General features: G+C 64.1%; 1 protein-coding gene across 1 annotated transcript in view; it reads left to right on the top strand.

The window, feature by feature from the left end:
• The window catches only part of DNAH17 (dynein axonemal heavy chain 17), a 7,556,186-nt gene that overhangs the window by 2,845,364 nt on the left and 4,687,904 nt on the right, over positions 1 to 22,918 (top strand). The window lies entirely within an intron of this gene.

Genomic DNA, 22,918 nt, shown 5'->3' with positions numbered 1-22,918 from the left:
GGTAACACATACAGGGCACACTTATGAGCACTGGGGCCCTGGCTGGCAGGGTCCCAGTGACACATACAACTAAAACAACATATATACAGTGAAATATGGGGGTAATATGCCAGGCAAGATGGTACTTTCCTACAGCGGTGCTCTGTTCAGCGGTGTTTGAGACGGCGGTGCCCTGTTCAGCGGTGCTTGAGAAGACGTGCCCTGTTCAGCGGAGTTTGAGATGGCGGTGCCCTGTTCAGCGGTGTTTGAGATGGCGGTGCCCTGTTCAGCGGTGTTTGAGACGGCGGTGCCCTTTTCAGCAGTGCTTGAGACGGCGGTGCCCTGTTCAGCAGTGCTTAAGACGGCGGTGCCCTGTTCAGCGGTGCTTGAAATGGCGGGGCCCTGTTCAGCGGTGCTTGAGGCGGCGGTCTCCATTGCAGGGACTCAGCTGCTGGCGGTCCTTCATGGCCCAGCAGGGCTTTTGCTGGCGGTCCTTCATGGCCCAGCGGGGCTTTTGCTGGCGGTCCTTCATGGCCCAGTGGGTCTTGTGCTGGCGGGCCCCTCCTGGGCAGGTGGGCTTGTGCTGGCGGGCCTGTCCTGGGCAGCAGGGCTTGTGCTGGTGGGCCGGTCCTGGGCAGCTGGGCTTGTGCTGGTGGTCCTATCCTGGCCAGCTGGGCTTGTGCTGGCGGTCCTGTCCTGGGAAGCTGGGCTTGTGCTGGTGGGCCTGTCCTGGGCAGCTGGGCTTGTGCTGGCGGTCCTGTCCTGGGCAGCTGGGCATGTGCTGGCGGTCCTGGCCTGGGCAGCTGGGCTTGTGCTGGTGGGCCCCTCCTGGGCAGCTGGGCTTTTGCTGGCGGGCCTGTCCTGGGCAGCTGGGCTTGTGCTGGCGGTCCTGTCCTGGGCAGGTGGGCTTGTGCTGGTGGGCCCCTCCTGGGCAGGTGGGCTTGTGCTGGCGGTCCTGTCCTGGGAAGCTGGGCTTGTGCTGGTGGGCCGGTCCTGGGCAGCTGGGCTTGTGCTGGTGGTCCTATCCTGGCCAGCTGGGCTTGTGCTGACGGTCCTGTCCTGGGAAGCTGGGCTTGTGCTGGTGGGCCTGTCCTGGGCAGCTGGGCTTGTGCTGGCGGTCCTGTCCTGGGCAGCTGGGCATGTGCTGGCGGTCCTGGCCTGGGCAGCTGGGCTTGTGCTGGTGGGCCCCTCCTGGGCAGCTGGGCTTTTGCTGGCGGGCCTGTCCTGGGCAGCTGGGCTTGTGCTGGCGGTCCTGTCCTGGGCAGGTGGGCTTGTGCTGGTGGGCCCCTCCTGGGCAGGTGGGCTTGTGCTGGCGGGCCCCTCCTAGGCAGGTGGGCTTGTGCTGGCAGGCCTGTCCTGGACAGCTGGGCTTGTGCTTGCGGGCCTGTCCTGGGCAGCTGGGCTTGTGCTGGCGGTCCTGTCCTGGGCAGCTGGGCATGTGCTGGCGGTCCTTCATGGCCCAGCGGGGCTTTTGCTGGCGGTCCTTCATGGCCCAGTGGGGCTTGTGCTGGCGGGCCCCTCCTGGGCAGGTGGGCTTGTGCTGGCGGGCCTGTCCTGGGCAGCAGGGCTTGTGCTGGCGGTCCTGTCCTGGGCAGCTAAGCTTGTGCTGGCGGTCCTGTCCTGGGCAGCTGGGCTTGTGCTGGCGGGCCCCTCCTGGGCAGGTGGGCTTGTGCTGGCGGGCCCCTCCTATGCAGGTGGGCTTGTGCTGGCGGGCCCCTCCTAGGCAGGTGGGCTTGTGCTGGCAGGCCTGTCCTGGACAGCTGGGCTTGTGCTTGCGGTCCTGTCCTGGGAAGCTGGGCTTGTGCTGGCGGGCCTGTCCTGGGCAGCTGGGCTTGTGCTGGCAGGCCTGTCCTGGGCAGCTGGGCTTCTGCTGGAGGTCCTGTCCTGGGCAGCTGGGCATGTGCTGGCGGTCCTGTCCTGGGCAGCTGGGCTTGTGCTGGGGCGCCCCTCCTGGGCAGGTGGGTTTGTGCTGGCGGGCCCCTCCTGGGCAGGTGGTCTTCTGCTTGCGGGCCTGTCCTGGGCAGCTGGGCTTGTGCTGGCGGTCCTGTCCTGGGCAGCTGGGCATGTGCTCGCGGTCCTGGCCTGGGCAGCTGGCTTGTGCTGGTGGGCCCCTCCTGGGCAGCTGGGCTTGTGCTGGCGGGCCTGTCATGGGCAGCTGGGCTTGTGCTGGCGGTCCTGTCCTGGGCAGTCCTGTCCTGGGCAGCTGGGCATGTGCTGGCGGTCCTGTCCTGGGCAGTTGGGCTTGTGCTGGCGGGCCCCTCCTGAGCAGGTGGGCTTGTGCTGGCGGGCCCCTCCTAGGCAGGTGGGCTTGTGCTGGCAGGCCTGTCCTGGACAGCTGGGCTTGTGCTGGCGGTCTTGTCATGGGAAGCTGGGCTTGTGCTGGCGGGCCTGTCCTGGGCAGCTGGGCTTGTGCTGGCAGGCCTGTCCTGGGCAGCTGGGCTTGTGCTGGCGGTCCTGTCCTGGGCAGCTGGGCATGTGCTGGCGGTCCTGTCCTGGGCAGCTGTGCTTGTGCTGGGGCGCCCCTCCTGGGCAGGTGGGTTTGTGCTGGCGGGCCCCTCCTGGGCAGGTGGTCTTGTGCTGGCGGGTCTGTCCTGGGCAGCTGGGCTTGTGCTGGCGGTCCTGTCCTGGGAAGCTGGGCTTGTGCTGGTGGGCCTGTCCTGGGCAGCTGGGCTTGTGCTGGTGGTCCTATCCTGGCCAGCTGGGCTTGTGCTGGCGGTCCTGTCCTGGGAAGCTGGGCTTGTGCTGGTGGGCCTGTCCTGGGCAGCTGGGCTTGTGCTGGCGGTCCTGTCCTGGGCAGCTGGGCTTGTGCTGGCGGTCCTGTCCTGGGCAGCTGGGCATGTGCTGGCGGTCCTGGCCTGGGAAGCTGGGCTTGTGCTGGTGGGCCCCTCCTGGGCAGGTGGGCTTGTGCTGGCGGGCCTGTCCTGGTCAGCTGGGCTTGAGCTGACGGTCCTGTCCTGGGCAGCAGTTGATGTGCTGGCGGTCCTGTCCTGGGCAGCTGGGCTTGTGCTGGCGGGCCCCTCCTGGGCAGGTGGGCTTGTGCTGGAGGGCCTGTCCTGGGCAGCAGGGCTTGTGCTGGCGGTCCTGTCCTGGGCAGCTGGGCTTGTGCTGGCGGTCCTGTCCTGGCAGCTGGGCTTGTGCTGGCGGGCCTGTCCTGGGCTTGTGTTGGCGGTCCTGTCCTGGGCAGCTGGGCTGGTGCTGGCGGTCCTGTCCTGGGCAGCTGGGCTTGTGCTGGCAGGCCTGTCCTGGGCAGCTGGGCTTGTGCTGGCGGTCCTGTCCTGGGCAGCTGGGCTTGTGCTGGTGGTCCTGTCCTGGGCAGCTGGGCTTGTGCTGGCGGGCCCCTCCTGGGCAGGTGGGCTTGTGCTGGCGGGCCCCTTCTGGGCAGGTGGGCTTGTGCTGGCAGTCCTGTCCTGGGAAGCTGGGCTTGTGCTGGTGGGCCCCTCCTGGGCTGCTGGGCTTGTGCTGGCGGGCCTGTCCTGGGCAGATGGGCTTGTGCTGGCGGTCCTGTCCTGGGCGTTCCTGTCCTGGGCAGCTGGGCATGTGCTGGCGGTCCTGTCCTGGGCAGCTGGGCTTGTGCTGGCGGGCCCCTTCTGGGCAGGTGGGCTTGTGCTGGCGGGCCACTCCTGGGCAGGTGGGCTTGTGCTGGCGGGCCTGTCCTGGACAGCTGGGCTTGTGCTGGCGGTCCTGTCCTGGGCAGCTGGGCTTGTGCTGGCGGGCCTGTCCTGGGCAGCTGGGCTTGTGCTGGCAGGCCTGTCCTGGGCAGCTGGGCTTGTGCTGGCGGTCCTGTCCTGGGAAGCTGGGCTTGTGCTGGCAGGCCTGTCCTGGGCAGCTGGGCTTGTGCTGGCGGTCCTGTCCTGGGCAGCTGGGCTTGTGCTGGCGGTCCTGTCCTGGGCAGCTGGGCATGTGCTGGCGGTCATGTCCTGGGCAGCTGGGCTTGTGCTGGGGCGCCCCTCCTGGGCAGGTGGGTTTGTGCTGGCGGACCCCTCCTGGGCAGGTGGTCTTGTGCTGGTGCACCTGTCCTGGGCAGCTGGGCTTGTGCTGGCGGTCATGTCCTGGGAAGCTGGGCTTGTGCTGGTGGGCCTGTCCTGGCAGCTGGGCTTGTGCTGGTGGTCCTATCCTGGCCAGCTGGGCTTGTGCTGGCGGTCCTGTCCTGGGCAGCTGGGCTTGTGCTGGTGGGCCTGTCCTGGGCAGCTGGGCTTGTGCTGGCAGGCCTGTCCTGGGCAGCTGGGCTTGTGCTGGCGGTCCTGTCCTGGGCAGCTGGGCTTGTGCTGGCAGGCCTGTCCTGGGCAGCTGGGCTTGTGCTGGCAGGCCTGTCCTGGGCAGCTGGGCTTGGGCTGGCGGTCCTGTCCTGGGCAGCTGGGCTTGTGCTGGCGGTCCTGTCCTGGGCAGCTGGGCATGTGCTGGCAGTCCTGTCCTGGGCAGCTGGGCTTGTGCTGGCGGTCATGTCCTGGGAAGCTGGGCTTGTGCTGGTGGGCCTGTCCTGGCAGCTGGGCTTGTGCTGGTGGTCCTATCCTGGCCAGCTGGGCTTGTGCTGGCGGTCCTGTCCTGGGCAGCTGGGCTTGTGCTGGTGGGCCTGTCCTGGGCAGCTGGGCTTGTGCTGGCAGGCCTGTCCTGGGCAGCTGGGCTTGTGCTGGCGGTCCTGTCCTGGGCAGCTGGGCTTGTGCTGGCAGGCCTGTCCTGGGCAGCTGGGCTTGTGCTGGCAGGCCTGTCCTGGGCAGCTGGGCTTGGGCTGGCGGTCCTGTCCTGGGCAGCTGGGCTTGTGCTGGCGGTCCTGTCCTGGGCAGCTGGGCATGTGCTGGCAGTCCTGTCCTGGGCAGCTGGGCTTGTGCTGGGGCGCCCCTCCTGGGCAGGTGGGTTTGTGCTGGCGGGCCCCTCCTGGGCAGGTGGTCTTGTGCTGGCTGGCCTGTCCTGGGCAGCTGGGCTTGTGCTGGCGGTCCTGTCCTGGGAAGCTGGGCTTGTGCTGGTGGGCCTGTCCTGGCAGCTGGGCTTGTGCTGGTAGTCCTATCCTGGCCAGCTGGGCTTGTGCTGGCGGTCCTGTCCTGGAAAGCTGGGCTTGTGCTGGTGGGCCTGTCCTGGGCAGCTGGGCTTGTGCTGGCGGTCCTGTCCTGGAAAGCTGGGCTTGTGCTGGTGGGCCTGTCCTGGGCAGCTGGGCTTGTGCTGGCGGTCCTGTCCTGGGCAGCTGGGCTTGTGCTGGCGGTCCTGTCCTGGGCAGCTGGGCATGTGCTGGCGGTCCTGGCCTGGGCAGCTGGGCTTGTGCTTGTGGGCCCCTCCTGGGCAGGTGGGCTTGTGCTGGCGGGCCTGTCCTGGGCTGCTGGGCTTGTGCTGGCGGTCCTGTCCTGGGCAGCTGGGCTTGTGCTGGCGGTCCTGTCCTGGGCAGCTGGGCTTGTGCTGGCAGGCCTGTCCTGGGCAGCTGGGCTTGTTCTGGCGGTCCTGTCCTGGGCAGCTGGGCTTGTGCTGGCGGTCCTGTCCTGGGCAGCTGGGCATGTGCTGGCGGTCCTGTCCTGGGCAGCTGGGCTTGTGCTGGGGCGCCCCTCCTGGGCAGGTGGGTTTGTGCTGGCGGTCCTGTCCTGGGCAGCTGGGCTTGTGCTGGCGGTCCTGTCCTGGCAGCTGGGCTTGTGCTGGCGGGCCTGTCCTGGGCTTGTGTTGGCGGTCCTGTCCTGGGCAGCTGGGCTGGTGCTGGCGGTCCTGTCCTGGGCAGCTGGGCTTGTGCTGGCAGGCCTGTCCTGGGCAGCTGGGCTTGTGCTGGCGGTCCTGTCCTGGGCAGCTGGGCATGTGCTGGTGGTCCTGTCCTGGGCAGCTGGGCTTGTGCTGGCGGGCCCCTCCTGGGCAGGTGGGCTTGTGCTGGCGGGCCCCTTCTGGGCAGGTGGGCTTGTGCTGGCAGTCCTGTCCTGGGAAGCTGGGCTTGTGCTGGTGGGCCCCTCCTGGGCTGCTGGGCTTGTGCTGGCGGGCCTGTCCTGGGCAGATGGGCTTGTGCTGGCGGTCCTGTCCTGGGCGTTCCTGTCCTGGGCAGCTGGGCATGTGCTGGCGGTCCTGTCCTGGGCAGCTGGGCTTGTGCTGGCGGGCCCCTTCTGGGCAGGTGTGCTTGTGCTGGCGGGCCACTCCTGGGCAGGTGGGCTTGTGCTGGCGGGCCTGTCCTGGACAGCTGGGCTTGTGCTGGCGGTCCTGTCCTGGGCAGCTGGGCTTGTGCTGGCGGGCCTGTCCTGGGCAGCTGGGCTTGTGCTGGCAGGCCTGTCCTGGGCAGCTGGGCTTGTGCTGGCGGTCCTGTCCTGGGCAGCTGGGCTTGTGCTGGCGGTCCTGTCCTGGGCAGCTGGGCTTGTGCTGGCGGTCCTGTCCTGGGCAGCTGGGCATGTGCTGGCGGTCCTGTCCTGGGCAGCTGGGCTTGTGCTGGGGCGCCCCTCCTGGGCAGGTGGGTTTGTGCTGGCGGACCCCTCCTGGGCAGGTGGTCTTGTGCTGGCGCACCTGTCCTGGGCAGCTGGGCTTGTGCTGGCGATCATGTCCTGGGAAGCTGGGCTTGTGCTGGTGGGCCTGTCCTGGCAGCTGGGCTTGTGCTGGTGGTCCTATCCTGGCCAGCTGGGCTTGTGCTGGCGGTCCTGTCCTGGGCAGCTGGGCTTGTGCTGGCGGGCCTGTCCTGGGCAGATGGGCTTGTGCTGGCGGTCCTGTCCTGGGCGTTCCTGTCCTGGGCAGCTGGGCTTGTGCTGGCGGTCCTGTCCTGGGCAGCTGGGCTTGTGCTGGCGGGCCCCTCCTGGGCAGGTGGGCTTGTGCTGGCGGGCCCCTTCTGGGCAGGTGGGCTTGTGCTGGCAGTCCTGTCCTGGGCGTTCCTGTCCTGGGCAGCTGGGCTTGTGCTGGCGGTCCTGTCCTGGGCAGCTGGGCTTGTGCTGGCAGGCCTGTCCTGGGCAGCTGGGCTTGTGCTGGCGGTCCTGTCCTGGGCAGCTGGGCTTGTGCTGGCGGTCCTGTCCTGGCCAGCTGGGCTTGTGCTGGCGGTCCTGTCCTGGGCAGCTGGGCTTGTGCTGGTGGGCCTGTCCTGGGCAGCTGGGCTTGTGCTGGCGGGCCTGTCCTGGGCAGCTGGGCTTGTGCTGGCGGTCCTGTCCTGGGCAGCTGGGCTTGTGCTGGCAGGCCTGTCCTGGGCAGCTGGGCTTGTGCTGGCGGTCCTGTCCTGGGCAGCTGGGCTTGTGCTGGCGGTCCTGTCCTGGGCAGCTGGGCATGTGCTGGCAGTCCTGTCCTGGGCAGCTGGGCTTGTGCTGGGGCGCCCCTCCTGGGCAGGTGGGTTTGTGCTGGCGGGCCCCTCCTGGGCAGGTGGTCTTGTGCTGGCTGGCCTGTCCTGGGCAGCTGGGCTTGTGCTGGCGGTCCTGTCCTGGGAAGCTGGGCTTGTGCTGGTGGGCCTGTCCTGGCAGCTGGGCTTGTGCTGGTAGTCCTATCCTGGCCAGCTGGGCTTGTGCTGGGGGTCCTGTCCTGGGCAGCTGGGCTTGTGCTGGCGGTCCTGGCCTGGGCAGCTGGGCTTGTGCTGGTGGGCCCCTCCTGGGCAGGTGGGCTTGTGCTGGCGCACCTGTCCTGGGCAGCTGGGCTTGTGCTGGCGGTCATGTCCTGGGAAGCTGGGCTTGTGCTGGCGGGCCTGTCCTGGGCTGATGGGCTTGTGCTGGCGGTCCTGTCCTGGGCAGCTGGGCTTGTGCTGGGGCGCCCCTCCTGGGCAGGTGGGTTTGTGCTGGCGGGCCCCTCCTGGGCAGGTGGTCTTGTGCTGGCGGGCCTGTCCTGGGCAGCTGGGCTTGTGCTGGCGGTCCTGTCCTGGGAAGCTGGGCTTGTGCTGGTGGGCCTGTCCTGGCCAGCTGGGCTTGTGCTGGCGGTCCTGTCCTGGAAAGCTGGGCTTGTGCTGGTGAGCCTGTCCTGGGCAGCTGGGCTTGTGCTGGCGGTCCTGTCCTGGGCAGCTGGGCTTGTGCTGGCGGTCCTGTCCTGGGCAGGTGGTCTTGTGCTGGCGGGCCTGTCCTGGGCAGCTGGGCTTGTGCTGGCGGTCCTGTCCTGGGAAGCTGGGCTTGTGCTGGTGGGCCTGTCCTGGCCAGCTGGGCTTGTGCTGGCGGTCCTGTCCTGGAAAGCTGGGCTTGTGCTGGTGAGCCTGTCCTGTGCAGCTGGGCTTGTGCTGGCGGTCCTGTCCTGGGCAGCTGGGCTTGTGCTGGCGGTCCTGTCCTGGGCAGCTGGGCATGTGCTGGCGGTCCTGGCCTGGGCAGCTGGGCTTGTGCTGGTGGGCCCCTCCTGAGCAGGTGGGCTTGTGCTGGCGGGCCTGTCCTGGGCTGCTGGGCTTGTGCTGGCGGTCCTGTCCTGGGCAGCTGGTGATGTGCTGGCGGTCCTGTCCTGGGCAGCTGGGCTTGTGCTGGCGGGCCCCTCCTGGGCAGGTGGGCTTGTGCTGGCGGGCCTGTCCTGGGCAGCTGGGCTTGTGCTGGCGGTCCTGTCCTGGGCAGCTGGGCATGTGCTGGCGGTCCTGGCCTGGGCAGCTGGGCTTGTGCTGGTGGGCCCCTCCTGGGCAGGTGGGCTTGTGCTAGCGGGCCTGTCCTGGGCTGCTGGGCTTGTGCTGGCGGTCCTGTCCTGGGCAGCTGGGCTTGTGCTGGTGGGCCTGTCCTGGCAGCTGGGCTTGTGCTGGTAGTCCTATCCTGGCCAGCTGGGCTTGTGCTGGCGGTCCTGTCCTGGAAAGCTGGGCTTGTGCTGGTGGGCCTGTCCTGGGCAGCTGGGCTTGTGCTGGCGGTCCTGTCCTGGGCAGCTGGGCTTGTGCTGGCGGTCCTGTCCTGGGCAGCTGGGCATGTGCTGGCAGTCCTGGCCTGGGCAGCTGGGCTTGTGCTGGTGGGCCCCTCCTGGGCAGGTGGGCTTGTGCTGGCGCACCTGTCCTGGGCAGCTGGGCTTGTGCTGGCGGTCATGTCCTGGGAAGCTGGGCTTGTGCTGGTGGGCCTGTCCTGGCAGCTGGGCTTGTGCTGGTGGTCCTATCCTGGCCAGCTGGGCTTGTGCTGGCGGTCCTGTCCTGGGCAGCTGGGCTTGTGCTGGCGGGCCTGTCCTGGGCAGATGGGCTTGTGCTGGCGGTCCTGTCCTGGGCAGCTGGGCTTGTGCTGGGGCGCCCCTCCTGGGCAGGTGGGTTTGTGCTGGCGGGCCCCTCCTGGGCAGGTGGTCTTGTGCTGGCGGGCCTGTCCTGGGCAGCTGGGCTTGTGCTGGCGGTCCTGTCCTGGGAAGCTGGGCTTGTGCTGGTGGGCCTGTCCTGGCCAGCTGGGCTTGTGCTGGCGGTCCTGTCCTGGAAAGCTGGGCTTGTGCTGGTGAGCCTGTCCTGGGCAGCTGGGCTTGTGCTGGCGGTCCTGTCCTGGGCAGCTGGGCTTGTGCTGGCGGTCCTGTCCTGGGCAGCTGGGCATGTGCTGGCGGTCCTGGCCTGGGCAGCTGGGCTTGTGCTGGTGGGCCCCTCCTGGGCAGGTGGGCTTGTGCTGGCGGGCCTGTCCTGGGCTGCTGGGCTTGTGCTGGCGGTCCTGTCCTGGGCAGCTGGTGATGTGCTGGCGGTCCTGTCCTGGGCAGCTGGGCTTGTGCTGGCGGGCCCCTCCTGGGCAGGTGGGCTTGTGCTGGCGGGCCTGTCCTGGGCAGCTGGGCTTGTGCTGGCGGTCCTGTTCTGGGCAGCTGGGCTTGTGCTGGCAGGCCTGTCCTGGGCAGCTGGGCTTGTGCTGGCGGTCCTGTCCTGGGCAGCTGGGCTTGTGCTGGCGGTCCTGTCCTGGGCAGCTGGGCATGTGCTGGCGGTCCTGTCCTGGGCAGCTGGGCTTGTGCTGGGGCGCCCCTCCTGGGCAGGTGGGTTTGTGCTGGCGGACCCCTCCTGGGCAGGTGGTCTTGTGCTGGCGCACCTGTCCTGGGCAGCTGGGCTTGTGCTGGCGGTCATGTCCTGGAAAGCTGGGCTTGTGCTGGTGGGCCTGTCCTGGCAGCTGGGCTTGTGCTGGTGGGCCTGTCCTGGCCAGCTGGGCTTGTGCTGGTGGTCCTGTCCTGGCCAGCTGGGCTTGTGCTGGCGGTCCTGTCCTGGGAAGCTGGGCTTGTGCTGGTGGGCCTGTCCTGGGCAGCTGGGCTTGTGCTGACGGGCCTGTCCTGGGCAGCTGGGCTTGTGCTGGCGGTCCTGTCCTGGGCAGCTGGGCATGTGCTGGCGGTTCTGTCCTGGGCAGCTGGGCTTGTGCTGGCGGGCCCCTCCTGGGCAGGTGGGCTTGTGCTGGCGGGCCTGTCCTGGGCAGCTGGGCTTGTGCTGGTGGGCCTGTCCTGGCCAGCTGGGCTTGTGCTGGTGGTCCTGTCCTGGCCAGCTGGGCTTGTGCTGGCGGTCCTGTCCTGGGAAGCTGGGCTTCTGCTGGTGGGCCTGTCCTGGGCAGCTGGGCTTGTGCTGACGGGCCTGTCCTGGGCAGCTGGGCTTGTGCTGGCGGTCCTGTCCTGGGCAGCTGGGCATGTGCTGGCGGTTCTGTCCTGGGCAGCTGGGCTTGTGCTGGCGGGCCCCTCCTGGGCAGGTGGGCTTGTGCTGGCGGGCCCCTCATGGGCAGGTGGGTTTGTGCTGGCGGGCCTGTCCTGGGCAGGTGGGCTTGTGCTGGCGGCCCTGTCCTGGGCAGCTGGGCTTGTGCTGGTGGTCCTGTCCTGGGCAGCTGGGCTTGTGCTGGCGGTCATGTCCTGGGAAGCTGGGCTTGTGCTGGTGGGCCTGTCCTGGCAGCTGGGCTTGTGCTGGTGGTCCTATCCTGGCCAGCTGGGCTTGTGCTGGCGGTCCTGTCCTGGGCAGCTGGGCTTGTGCTGGCGGGCCTGTCCTGGGCAGATGGGCTTGTGCTGGCGGTCCTGTCCTGGGCAGCTGGGCTTGTGCTGGGGCGCCCCTCCTGGGCAGGTGGGTTTGTGCTGGCGGGCCCCTCCTGGGCAGGTGGTCTTGTGCTAGCGGGCCTGTCCTGGGCAGCTGGGCTTGTGCTGGCGGTCCTGTCCTGGGAAGCTGGGCTTGTGCTGGTGGGCCTGTCCTGGCCAGCTGGGCTTGTGCTGGCGGTCCTGTCCTGGAAAGCTGGGCTTGTGCTGGTGAGCCTGTCCTGGGCAGCTGGGCTTGTGCTGGCGGTCCTGTCCTCGGCAGCTGGGCTTGTGCTGGCGGTCCTGTCCTGGGCAGCTGGGCATGTGCTGGCGGTCCTGGCCTGGGCAGCTGGGCTTGTGCTGGTGGGCCCCTCCTGGGCAGGTGGGCTTGTGCTGGCGGGCCTGTCCTGGGCTGCTGGGCTTGTGCTGGCGGTCCTGTCCTGGGCAGCTGGTGATGTGCTGGCGGTCCTGTCCTGGGCAGCTGGGCTTGTGCTGGCGGGCCCCTCCTGGGCAGGTGGGCTTGTGCTGGCGGGCCTGTCCTGGGCAGCTGGGCTTGTGCTGGCGGTCCTGTCTTGGGCAGCTGGGCTTGTGCTGGCGGTCCTGTCCTGGGCAGCTGGGCTTGTGCTGGCAATCCTGTCCTGGGCAGCTGGGCTTGTGCTGGCGGTCCTGTCCTGGGCAGCTGGGCATGTGCTGGCGGTCCTGTCCTGGGCAGCTAGGCTTGTGCTGGCGGGCCCCTCCTGGGCAGGTGGGCTTGTGCTTGCGGGCCCCTCCTGGGCAGGTGGGCTTGTGCTGGCAGTCCTATCCTGGGAAGCTGGGCTTGTGCTGGTGGGCCTGTCCTGGGCAGCTGGGCTTGTGCTGGTGGGCCTGTCCTGGCCAGCTGGGCTTGTGCTGGTGGTCCTGTCCTGGCCAGCTGGGCTTGTGCTGGCGGTCCTGTCCTGGGAAGCTGGGCTTGTGCTGGTGGGCCTGGCCTGGGCAGCTGGGCTTGTGCTGACGGGCCTGTCCTGGGCAGCTGGGCTTGTGCTGGCGGTCCTGTCCTGGGCAGCTGGGCATGTGCTGGCGGTTCTGTCCTGGGCAGCTGGGCTTGTGCTGGCGGGCCCCTCCTGGGCAGGTGGGCTTGTGCTGGCGGGCCCCTCATGGGCAGGTGGGTTTGTGCTGGCGGGCCTGTCCTGGGCAGGTGGGCTTGTGCTGGCGGCCCTGTCCTGGGCAGCTGGGCTTGTGCTGGTGGTCCTGTCCTGGGCAGCTGGGCTTGTGCTGGCGGGTCTGTCCTGGGCTTTTGCTGGCGGTCCTGTCCTGGGCAGCTGGGTTTGTGCTGGCGGTCCTGTCCTGGGCAGCTGGGCTTGTGCTGGCGGTCCTGTCCTGGGCAGCTGGGCATGTGCTGGGGCGCCCCTCCTGGGCAGGTGGGTTTGTGCTGGCGGGCCCCTCCTGGGCAGGTGGTCTTGTGCTAGCGGGCCTCTCCTGGGCAGCTGGGCTTGTGCTGGCGGTCCTGTCCTGGGAAGCTGGGCTTGTGCTGGTGGGCCTGTCCTGGCCAGCTGGGCTTGTGCTGGCGGTCCTGTCCTGGAAAGCTGGGCTTGTGCTGGTGAGCCTGTCCTGGGCAGCTGGGCTTGTGCTGGCGGTCCTGTCCTCGGCAGCTGGGCTTGTGCTGGCGGTCCTGTCCTGGGCAGCTGGGCATGTGCTGGCGGTCCTGGCCTGGGCAGCTGGGCTTGTGCTGGTGGGCCCCTCCTGGGCAGGTGGGCTTGTGCTGGCGGGCCTGTCCTGGGCTGCTGGGCTTGTGCTGGCGGTCCTGTCCTGGGCAGCTGGTGATGTGCTGGCGGTCCTGTCCTGGGCAGCTGGGCTTGTGCTGGCGGGCCCCTCCTGGGCAGGTGGGCATGTGCTGGCGGTTCTGTCCTGGGCAGCTGGGCTTGTGCTGGCGGGCCCCTCCTGGGCAGGTGGGCTTGTGCTGGCGGGCCCCTCATGGGCAGGTGGGTTTGTGCTGGCGGGCCTGTCCTGGGCAGGTGGGCTTGTGCTGGCGGCCCTGTCCTGGGCAGCTGGGCTTGTGCTGGTGGTCCTGTCCTGGGCAGCTGGGCTTGTGCTGGCGGGTCTGTCCTGGGCTTTTGCTGGCGGTCCTGTCCTGGGCAGCTGGGTTTGTGCTGGCGGTCCTGTCCTGGGCAGCTGGGCTTGTGCTGGCGGTCCTGTCCTGGGCAGCTGGGCATGTGCTGGCGGTCCTGGCCTGGGCAGCTGGGCTTGTGCTGGTGGGCCCCTCCTGGGCAGGTGGGCTTGTGCTGGCGGGCCTGTCCTGGGCTGCTGGGCTTGTGCTGGCGGTCCTGTCCTGGGCAGCTGGGCTTGTGCTGGTGGGCCTGTCCTGGCAGCTGGGCTTGTGCTGGTAGTCCTATCCTGGCCAGCTGGGCTTGTGCTGGCGGTCCTGTCCTGGAAAGCTGGGCTTGTGCTGGTGGGCCTGTCCTGGGCAGCTGGGCTTGTGCTGGCGGTCCTGTCCTGGGCAGCTGGGCATGTGCTGGCGGTCCTGGCCTGGGCAGCTGGGCTTGTGCTGGTGGTCCTGTCCTGGGCAGCTGGGCTTGTGCTGGCGGGTCTGTCCTGGGCTTTTGCTGGCGGTCCTGTCCTGGGCAGCTGGGTTTGTGCTGGCGGTCCTGTCCTGGGCAGCTGGGCTTGTGCTGGCGGTCCTGTCCTGGGCAGCTGGGCATGTGCTGGCGGTCCTGGCCTGGGCAGCTGGGCTTGTGCTGGTGGGCCCCTCCTGGGCAGGTGGGCTTGTGCTGGCGGGCCTGTCCTGGGCTGCTGGGCTTGTGCTGGCGGTCCTGTCCTGGGCAGCTGGGCTTGTGCTGGTGGGCCTGTCCTGGCAGCTGGGCTTGTGCTGGTAGTCCTATCCTGGCCAGCTGGGCTTGTGCTGGCGGTCCTGTCCTGGAAAGCTGGGCTTGTGCTGGTGGGCCTGTCCTGGGCAGCTGGGCTTGTGCTGGCGGTCCTGTCCTGGGCAGCTGGGCATGTGCTGGCGGTCCTGGCCTGGGCAGCTGGGCTTGTGCTGGTGGGCCCCTCCTGGGCAGGTGGGCTTGTGCTGGCGCACCTGTCCTGAGCAGCTGGGCTTGTGCTGGCGGTCATGTCCTGGGAAGCTGGGCTTGTGCTGGTGGGCCTGTCCTGGCAGCTGGGCTTGTGCTGGTGGTCCTATCCTGGCCAGCTGGGCTTGTGCTGGCGGTCCTGTCCTGGGCAGCTGGGCTTGTGCTGGCGGGCCTGTCCTGGGCAGATGGGCTTGTGCTGGCGGTCCTGTCCTGGGCAGCTGGGCTTGTGCTGGGGCGCCCCTCCTGGGCAGGTGGGTTTGTGCTGGTGGGCCCCTCCTGGGCAGGTGGTCTTGTGCTGGCGGGCCTGTCCTGGGCAGCTGGGCTTCTGCTGGCGTTCCTGTCCTGGGAAGCTGGGCTTGTGCTGGTGGGCCTGTCCTGGCCAGCTGGGCTTGTGCTGGCGGTCCTGTCCTGGAAAGCTGGGCTTGTGCTGGTGAGCCTGTCCTGGGCAGCTGGGCTTGTGCTGGCGGTCCTGTCCTGGGCAGCTGGGCTTGTGCTGGCGGTCCTGTCCTGGGCAGCTGGGCATGTGCTGGCGGTCCTGGCCTGGGCAGCTGGGCTTGTGCTGGTGGGCCCCTCCTGGGCAGGTGGGCTTGTGCTGGCGGGCCTGTCCTGGGCTGCTGGGCTTGTGCTGGCGGTCCTGTCCTGGGCAGCTAGTGATGTGCTGGCGGGCCTGTCCTGGGCAGCTGGGCTTGTGCTGGCGGGCCCCTCCTGGGCAGGTGGGCTTGTGCTGGCGGGCCTGTCCTGGGCAGCTGGGCTTGTGCTGGCGGTCCTGTCCTGGGCAGCTGGGCTTGTGCTGGCGGTCCTGTCCTGGGCAGCTGGGCTTGTGCTGGCAGTCCTGTCCTGGGCAGCTGGGCTTGTGCTGGCGGTCCTGTCCTGGGCAGCTGGGCATGTGCTGGCGGTCCTGTCCTGGGCAGCTGGGCTTGTGCTGGCGGGCCCCTCCTGGGCAGGTGGGCTTGTGCTTGCGGGCCCCTCCTGGGCAGGTGGGCTTGTGCTGGCAGTCCTATCCTGGGAAGCTGGGCTTGTGCTGGTGGGCCTGTCCTGGGCAGCTGGGCTTGTGCTGGTGGGCCTGTCCTGGCCAGCTGGGCTTGTGCTGGTGGTCCTGTCCTGGCCAGCTGGGCTTGTGCTGGCGGTCCTGTCCTGGGAAGCTGGGCTTGTGCTGGTGGGCCTGTCCTGGGCAGCTGGGCTTGTGCTGACGGGCCTGTCCTGGGCAGCTGGGCTTGTGCTGGCGGTCCTGTCCTGGGCAGCTGGGCATGTGCTGGCGGTTCTGTCCTGGGCAGCTGGGCTTGTGCTGGCGGGCCCCTCCTGGGCAGGTGGGCTTGTGCTGGCGGGCCCCTCATGGGCAGGTGGGTTTGTGCTGGCGGGCCTGTCCTGGGCAGGTGGGCTTGTGCTGGCGGCCCTGTCCTGGGCAGCTGGGCTTGTGCTGGTGGTCCTGTCCTGGGCAGCTGGGCTTGTGCTGGCGGGTCTGTCCTGGGCTTTTGCTGCCGGTCCTGTCCTGGGCAGCTGGGTTTGTGCTGGCGGTCCTGTCCTGGGCAGCTGGGCTTGTGCTGGCGGTCCTGTCCTGGGCAGCTGGGCTTATGCTGGCGGGCCTGTCCTGGGCAGCTGGGCTTGTGCTGACGGTCCTGTCCTGGCCAGCTGGGCTTTTGCTGGCGGTCCTGTCCTGGGAAGCTGGGCTTGTGCTGGCGGTCCTGTTCTGGGCAGCTGGACTTGTGCTGGCGGTCCTGTCCTGGGCAGCTGGGCTGGTGCTGGAGGTGTCCTCCTGGGCAGCGGGGATGATGGCAGTCTTCTCCGCCATGCTGCTCTTCCCAGACTTGCCGGGTTTCTTGTGGCCCTTCCCCACCTTGGATGGTGTCACAGCTGACTCCACACTCCCACCAGGACCCCTGGGAGCGGCTTTGGTGGCTGGAGTCTTCCCCCGCTCCCGCCAGGCACTGGCCAACTTCTGATGCTTCACAGATGGGGGACTGTCTGTGCTGTGGCTCCGTGCCACACTGGCTCCCCTGGTGGCCGGTGCACTCCAGATTCTGGTGACTACAGGCACCACTGGTCCCGGAGATGTTGTGGCTGAGGTGCTAGTTCGGGACCTAGGAGATGGACGGGGTGGGGGAGGTGTGGGAAAGAGGTTAACATTGGACAGGAAAAGTTTTTTTGACCCACTGGGACGGGTAGCTGGAGGGGGTTTGGGAGTGGAGGAAGAGGTGGTGGTTGTGGGAGGTGTTCGTTTGGTGACTTTTGGTGAAGGTGCATTCGCTGGAGGCTGACGTGAGGTGGATAGCTGTTGGGTGGGTGTGTGCCTGTGTTTGTGTATCTTGGGGGGGTGTCACAGAAAAAGCTTGGAGAGGACACAGGGGACGAGTGAATGGCAGTGGGGTGGTAACTGCACATGAGCGGGGTGTGGTGGTGGGTGTGCTGTAGAGGGACGTAGTGGCTGTTGAGGTAGTGCACGCAGGTGTGAGTGTCGACGATACTGGGAGGGAGGAGGGAGACGAGGAGGAGGGGGACACAGTGGAGGCAGTGGATGTTGGTGTGTTTGCATGTGTGTGATGCTTGCGGGAGTGCCTGTGGGATGTTTGGTGCTTATGTTTGCCTGAGCTTCCCTTGTGTGTTGACGTGTGTGCATACTGGTCTGTAGGTGTGCTTGGGATAGGCTGAGGTACAGGGGATTGGGTCTGGGTGGAGGAAGTTGGAGGGGGGAAGCTAGAGACAGGGACAATGGCTGCCATCAGTGCTGAGGCCAGAGTCTGAAAAGCTCGCTGAAGGGCCGACTGACCAGAATGAATGCCCTCCAGGAATGCATTTGTTTGTTGCAACTGCCTTTCTACACCCTGGATGGTATTCAAAATGGTAGACTGCCCAACAGTGAGGGACCTGAGGAGGTCAATGACTTCCTCACTGAGGGCAGCAGGGGTGACTGGGACAGGGCCTGAGGTGCCTTGGGCGAAGGTGATGCCCACCCTCCTGGGTGAACGGGCACTTGGCAAAGGCTGAGGGGCTGCTGGGAGGGCAGTGCTGGAAGGGGGGTGGTGGCTGCACCTGTAGATGGGGGTGGCACAGATGTTGCCGCCACCACAAGGGAGCTCCCATCAGAGGACGAGTCCATGTCACTGGTCTCAGCTCCTGTCCCCGCTGTGGAGCCCCCCTCGCCCTCCGTCCCACTGGTGAAGTCCGAGTCCGTACTCTCGCCCTCCAAGGCTATGTGGGAGGCAGCCCCCTGGTGCTCCAGTGCCACTGCTCTTCCGCCTGATGATGCTAATGCACACAAGAACAGGGAGACCACAAAAAGGGGGGGGACGACAGAAGAAAGACATGCTGAGTGCATGCATTACTGCTACCGTTGGCAGACCCAACAGACACAGAAGCCCCCTGCACTATGCCGCGCTCTTGGGCTCCACTGTTCAATTCCTGGGAAATGGCCTACAAGGCAATGGACGACATCTGCACACATGGAGGACACAGGGTCATGACTAGGTGTACTTGGCACTCTACAGAGGTGGGTTGGGGTGCCACATGGCCTGCCTTACAGAGGGGCCTTGCCTACGGAACTCGCCCTGGCCTAGGGAAATCCACAGCCCACCTCCCCCACCCAGACACCTCCACTGCGCGCAAAGTCAGCAGAATTAGAGTGTACTCACCCCCTTGTGGCTGCTGTGATGCCCTTAAGCACCCATCCAACTCCGGGTAGGCCACCACCAGGATCCTGAACATCAGGGGGGTCATGGTGCGACAGGCACCCTCCCACGTTGGGAGGCCATCCCCAGCTGAGCCTCCGCCGTCTTCTTGCTCCAGCGGCGAATGTCCTCCCATGTTTACCGGCAGTGGGTGCTCCATCTGTGGTAGACCCCCAGTGTCCGGACGTCCTTGGCGATGGTACGCCAAATATCTTTTTTCTGGTGGGCGCTGACCTACATGAATTGTACAGGGGGAAGAGACACTTATTACCAACTGCACCGTCACAGTCATTGGCCCCCATCCCTACCCTTGCCATGTGGCACATGCATTTACCGTCTTTCATGCACGCAGCACTCTCCCCCTTCCTTCTTACATCCAGCCCTCTCCACACAGGGATAGCCCATACAACATGCTCCCTGTGTACTTACCTGTTTGTCTGGAGGACCGTAGAGTAGCGTGTACTGGGGGAGGACTCCATCCACGAGTTTTTCCAACTCCTCTGATGTGAAGGCAGGGGCCCTTTCCCCAGACACTCGAGCCATTGTCACTTCCAGACCGAGGTCACAGCAGCACTTGCAGTGTAGGTCCTCTCCTGTCGAAGATCAGGTATTGAGTGATTGAACAGATAGAAAATGGCGGTCACGTCCACGGTGGTGCGTACCGTCACTGCCGGCTTACATCGTCATTGGCTCCTGGGACCCACAGGGTACAATGTTAACCAGTGCAGCATTGCGCTGCGGTCTTCGACTGCCTACTGCGACAGTGTACAACGCCAGTGCAGTTACCTCACATCCCATTGTCCCACTTTAGAGGTCAGGCAGCCGCCATTTCAGGGGCCCACATGGCTTCATTTTCAACTGCGTCACACATACCTAGGCCTAGACACAACAAACATACAGGCCACCTTTTGTGTATGAAAGGTGTTCTGGGTAAACTGTGGGTATGTACCTCTGAGTTGTTTGATTCAGGTACTCGCTGTTGTCCTTCATAGGCACCGTCCACTGGGACATGTGAGGAGATGGCGGCATCCTCCGGTGTACCGACCGTTGGTGGACCTGTCGACAATGGAGGAGCTACATGTGATTATCACATAAAGGCTTGACCGTGCCACAATCCTGGAACTATGTACCCAGTTGGAGTCAGACCTGATGTCAGCAATCCGCCATCCCACAGGAATCCCCCTTCAAGTGCAGGTGCTGTCAGTGCTCCATTTCCTTGCAAATGGGTCTTTTCAAACAACAGTGGCCATAGCATCAGGGATGTCCCAGTCTATGTTTTCCAACATATAGTCCAGAGTGTTGTCTGCCCTTCTGAAACACATGCGGAGGTACATCATTTTTCCTCAGGTGGAGGATTTGCCTACAGTGAAAGGTGATTTCTATGCCCTGGGACACATCCCCAACATCATAGGTGCCATTGATGGGACCCATGTGGCTTTGGTATCCCCCCACAGGAGTGAACAGGTGTACAGAAACTTGAAGAGTTATCATTCAATGAATGTACAGATGGTATGTTTGGCAGACCAGTACATCTCCCATGTGAATGCCATGTTCCCTGGCTCAGTGCATGACCCCTACATCCTGCGGAATAGCAGCATCCCTTATGTGATGGGTCAACTCCAGAGGCACCATGTGTGGCTATTAGGTGAGCACCTGGAAGCAAGACAGTGGGAATGGTTGTCTGGGTCTGGGGATATCCCTCCAGGTTAGTGTGTGTCTAACAGTTGTCCCTCGCCATTTTCAGGTGACTCTGGTTACCCCAACCTGTCATGGCTACTGACTCCAGTGAGGAATCCCAAGACAAGGGCAGAGGAACGCTACCATGAGGCCCATGGGCGAACTAGGAGGTTGATCAAGCGGACCTTCGGCCTCCTGAAGACCAGGTTCCGGTGCCTCCATATGACAGGTGGATCCCTATTCTACTCACCAAAGAAGGTGTGCCAGATCATCGTATCCTGCTGTGTGCTTCACAACTTGGCTTTACGATGACAGGTGCCTTTTCTGCAGGAGGATGGTCCAGATGGCGGTGTTGTGGCAGCTGTGGAGCCTGTGGACAGTGAAGACGAGGAAGCAGAGAAAGAAGACATGAACAACAGGGACTCAGTGATCCAGCAATATTTCCAGTGAGACACAGGTAAGAGTACAGACCTGCCTACTACATGTACTTTAACAGTACTACCTCTCTACTGTCTGTCCTTTTCACCCAGTGTATGGTCACTGAGTTGTCACTTTCCCTTACGATTTCACAGATGTGGGTCCCACTCTGTGACATCTGCTTAGATTCCTCATGGACTAGAGCTGTGTGACATATGTATGTTGACATTACAATTGAAAGAGCATTTTGTCACTGTAATTGCTAATACACTATTTTGAAATCACAGACAGACTCCAGATTGTTTTGTGCTAGTCCATGCTAGTGTCAGGGGCCCCTTGTAGTGCCACAGTGTCCCTCCTGGTGTTCACAAGTTCCTTCAGCACCCCTACAATGGTGCCCAGGGTGGAGCTGATGGTTCTGAATTCCTCCCTGAAGCCCATATACTGTTCCTCCTGCAGGTGCTGGGTCTCCTGAAACTTGGCCAGTACCGTTGCCATCGTCTCCTGGGAATGGTGGTAGGCTCCCATGATGGAGGAGAGGGCCTCGTGGAGAGTGGGTTCCCTTGGCCTGTCCGCCCCCTGTCGCACAGCAACCCTCCCAGTTCCCCTGTGTTCCTGGGCCTCCGTCCCCTGGACCGTGTGCCCACTGCCACTGCCCCCAGGTCCCTGTTGTTGTTGGGGTTGTGGGTTAGCCTGTGTTCCCTGTAGTGGTGGACACACAGCTGATTGACGTGTCCTGGGGACGAGGTCGATCAATGCCGATTCCGTTCTCTATGGGCTCTCCTGGGCCCAGGGTTGATCCATACCCTTATTCTTGTGGGTATGGATATGGGGAGAGTATGGAGGGGATGCTGGACCCTTTAGAATGCCAGCTTGACCCCCCAAATGAACTGGGTGCAGGATTTGGGTGATGCCAGTGGTCTGGACACCTCCCCTGACTCTGGTATGCTCTCTCCTCCTAGCGTGGCTACGGAGGAGGGTGCTTCTTATTCTATGGTGGTGAGAAGGGCGGCTGAGGTCCTGGACCTCGACCTTCCTTCTGTGGAGGTTAGGCCTGACATCCTAACCAACGTGCTTCAGCCGGGGTCTTCCTCTTCCGAGCCACTTTTACCCCTTAATGAAGCACTGACAGACGTCCTTTTGGGTACTTGGTCCTGACCCAGCACAGGGGTCCTAGGAATAGGACGATTGCACGCCGCCATCGGCCTGCGCTGTCAGACCCAAAATTCCTCACCCAATACCCCACGCCTGAGAGCCTAGTCATCCAGGCTTCTTTTTCATCTGGCGCATTCCCTGCCGCACCCCCGGATAGGGAATGAAAAAGACTGGATATTTTGGGGAAGAAGTTGTTTTCTTCTAACAGTCTAGCGCTGCGGTCATGCAAGTGCTGTCTGCAGTTCCAGAGGAGGCTCGGACTGTTCTGTCCCAAGCCTTAACAGATGGGAGGGATTCAACAAAGCTCATGATTCGTTGTGGATAGGATACAAATGACTCTCTAGGCAGATCGGTTGCATCGACAGTGGCATTGAGACGCCACGCCTGGCTGAGAACATCCTACTTTTCGGGGAATGTCCAGCAATCCTTGATGGACATGCCCTTTGATGGCACATGTCTGTAGGAAAGTACCATTTTTCTTGGCATGTTACCCCCAATTTTACATGTATGTCAGTATATTTTTGTCTCTCACTGGGATCCTGCTAGCCAGGACCCCAGTGCTCAAAGTTTGTGTCCTAAATGTGTATACCTGTGTAGAGCCTAACTGTGTCACTGAGGCTCTGCTAATTAGAACCTCAGTGCTCATGCTCTCTCTGCCTTTAAATTTGTCACTATAGGCTAGTGACCATATTTACCAATTTCAATTGGCATACTGGACCCCCCTTAAAAGTCCCTAGTATATGGTATCTAGGTACCCAGGGCATGGGGGTTACAGGAGATCTGTATGGGCTGCAGCATTTCTTTTGCCACCCATACGGAGCTCAGACAAACCCTTACACAGGACTGCCATTGCAGACTGCGTGAAATAACGCACATGCTATTTCACAGCCATTTTCACTGCACTTAAGTTACTTATAAGTCACCTATATGTCTAACCTTCACTTGCTGAAGGTAAGGTGCAAAGTTACTAAGTGTGAGGGCACCCTTACACTAGCAAAGGTGCCCCCACATAGTTCAGGGCCATTTCCCCGGACTTTGTGAGTGCCGGGACATCATTACACGTGCAATACCTATATGTGGCTTCACAATGGTGACTCCGAATATGGCCATGTAACATGTCTAAGATCATAGAATTGTCCCCCCATTCCAAATCTGGTATTGGGGAGCCAATTCCATGCATCCTGGGGGCTCCACTTTGTACTCCCAGTACTGTCAAACCATCTCTCTGTTTTTTTTTTCTGCAGCTACAGTTGCTGCCACCCCACAGACAGGGTTCTGCCCTCCTGGGGTCTGGGCAGCCCAGTCCCAGGAAGGCAGAAAAAAGCATTTCCTTTGGGAACAGGGTATTACACCCTCTCCCTTTGGAAATAGGTGTCAAAGGCTGGGGAGGGGAAGCCTCTCCCAGCCTCTGGAAATGCTTTGAAGGGCACAGATGGTGCCCTTCTTGCATAAGCCAGTCTACACTGGTTTAGGGAACCCCTGGTCCCTGCTCTGGTGCGAAATTGGACAAAGGAAAGGGGAGTGACCACTCCTCTGTCCATCACTACCCCAGGGGTGGTGCCCAGAGCACCTCCAGTGTATCTCAGACCTCTTCCATCTTATTTTCAGAGGTGTGGTGGCACTCTGGAGGCCTCTGAGTGGCCAGTGCCAGCAGGTGACGTCAGAGACCCCTCCTGATAGGTGCATACCTGACTAGGTGGCCAATCCTCCTCTGCGGGCTATTTAGGGTCTCTCCAGTGGGCTTTTCCTCAGATTACGACTTGCAAGAATTCATCAGGGTTCCTCTGCACTTCTCTCTTCGACTTTTGCCAATGATCGACTGCTGACTACTCCAGGACGCCTGCAAAACTGCAACAGAGTAGCCAGAAGACCACCAGCGACATTGTAGCGCTTAATCCTGATGGCTTTCTCGACTGTTTCCTGGTGGTGTGTGCTCTGGGGGCTGCCTGCCTTCACCCTGCACTTGATGCCACAAAGAAATCTCCAGTGGGTCGACAGAATCTTCCCTCTGTTCCAGCAGATACCAAACTTCAGCTTCACCAGCATTCTGGGTCCCCTCTCATCCTGATGAGCATGGCCCCTGGAACACAGGCGGTGAACCCAAGTGACCCAGACTGTCCAGTGGTCCAACTTTCTGAATTTGGAGGAGGTAAATCCTTGCCTTCCTTCCCCAGACAGTAATCCTGTGCA

The sequence above is a fragment of the Pleurodeles waltl genome, chromosome 7 (assembly GCF_031143425.1).
Source record: "Pleurodeles waltl isolate 20211129_DDA chromosome 7, aPleWal1.hap1.20221129, whole genome shotgun sequence".
Classification (NCBI taxonomy): domain Eukaryota; kingdom Metazoa; phylum Chordata; class Amphibia; order Caudata; family Salamandridae; genus Pleurodeles; species Pleurodeles waltl.
This window is presented reverse-complemented; position numbering and strand designations above follow the sequence as displayed.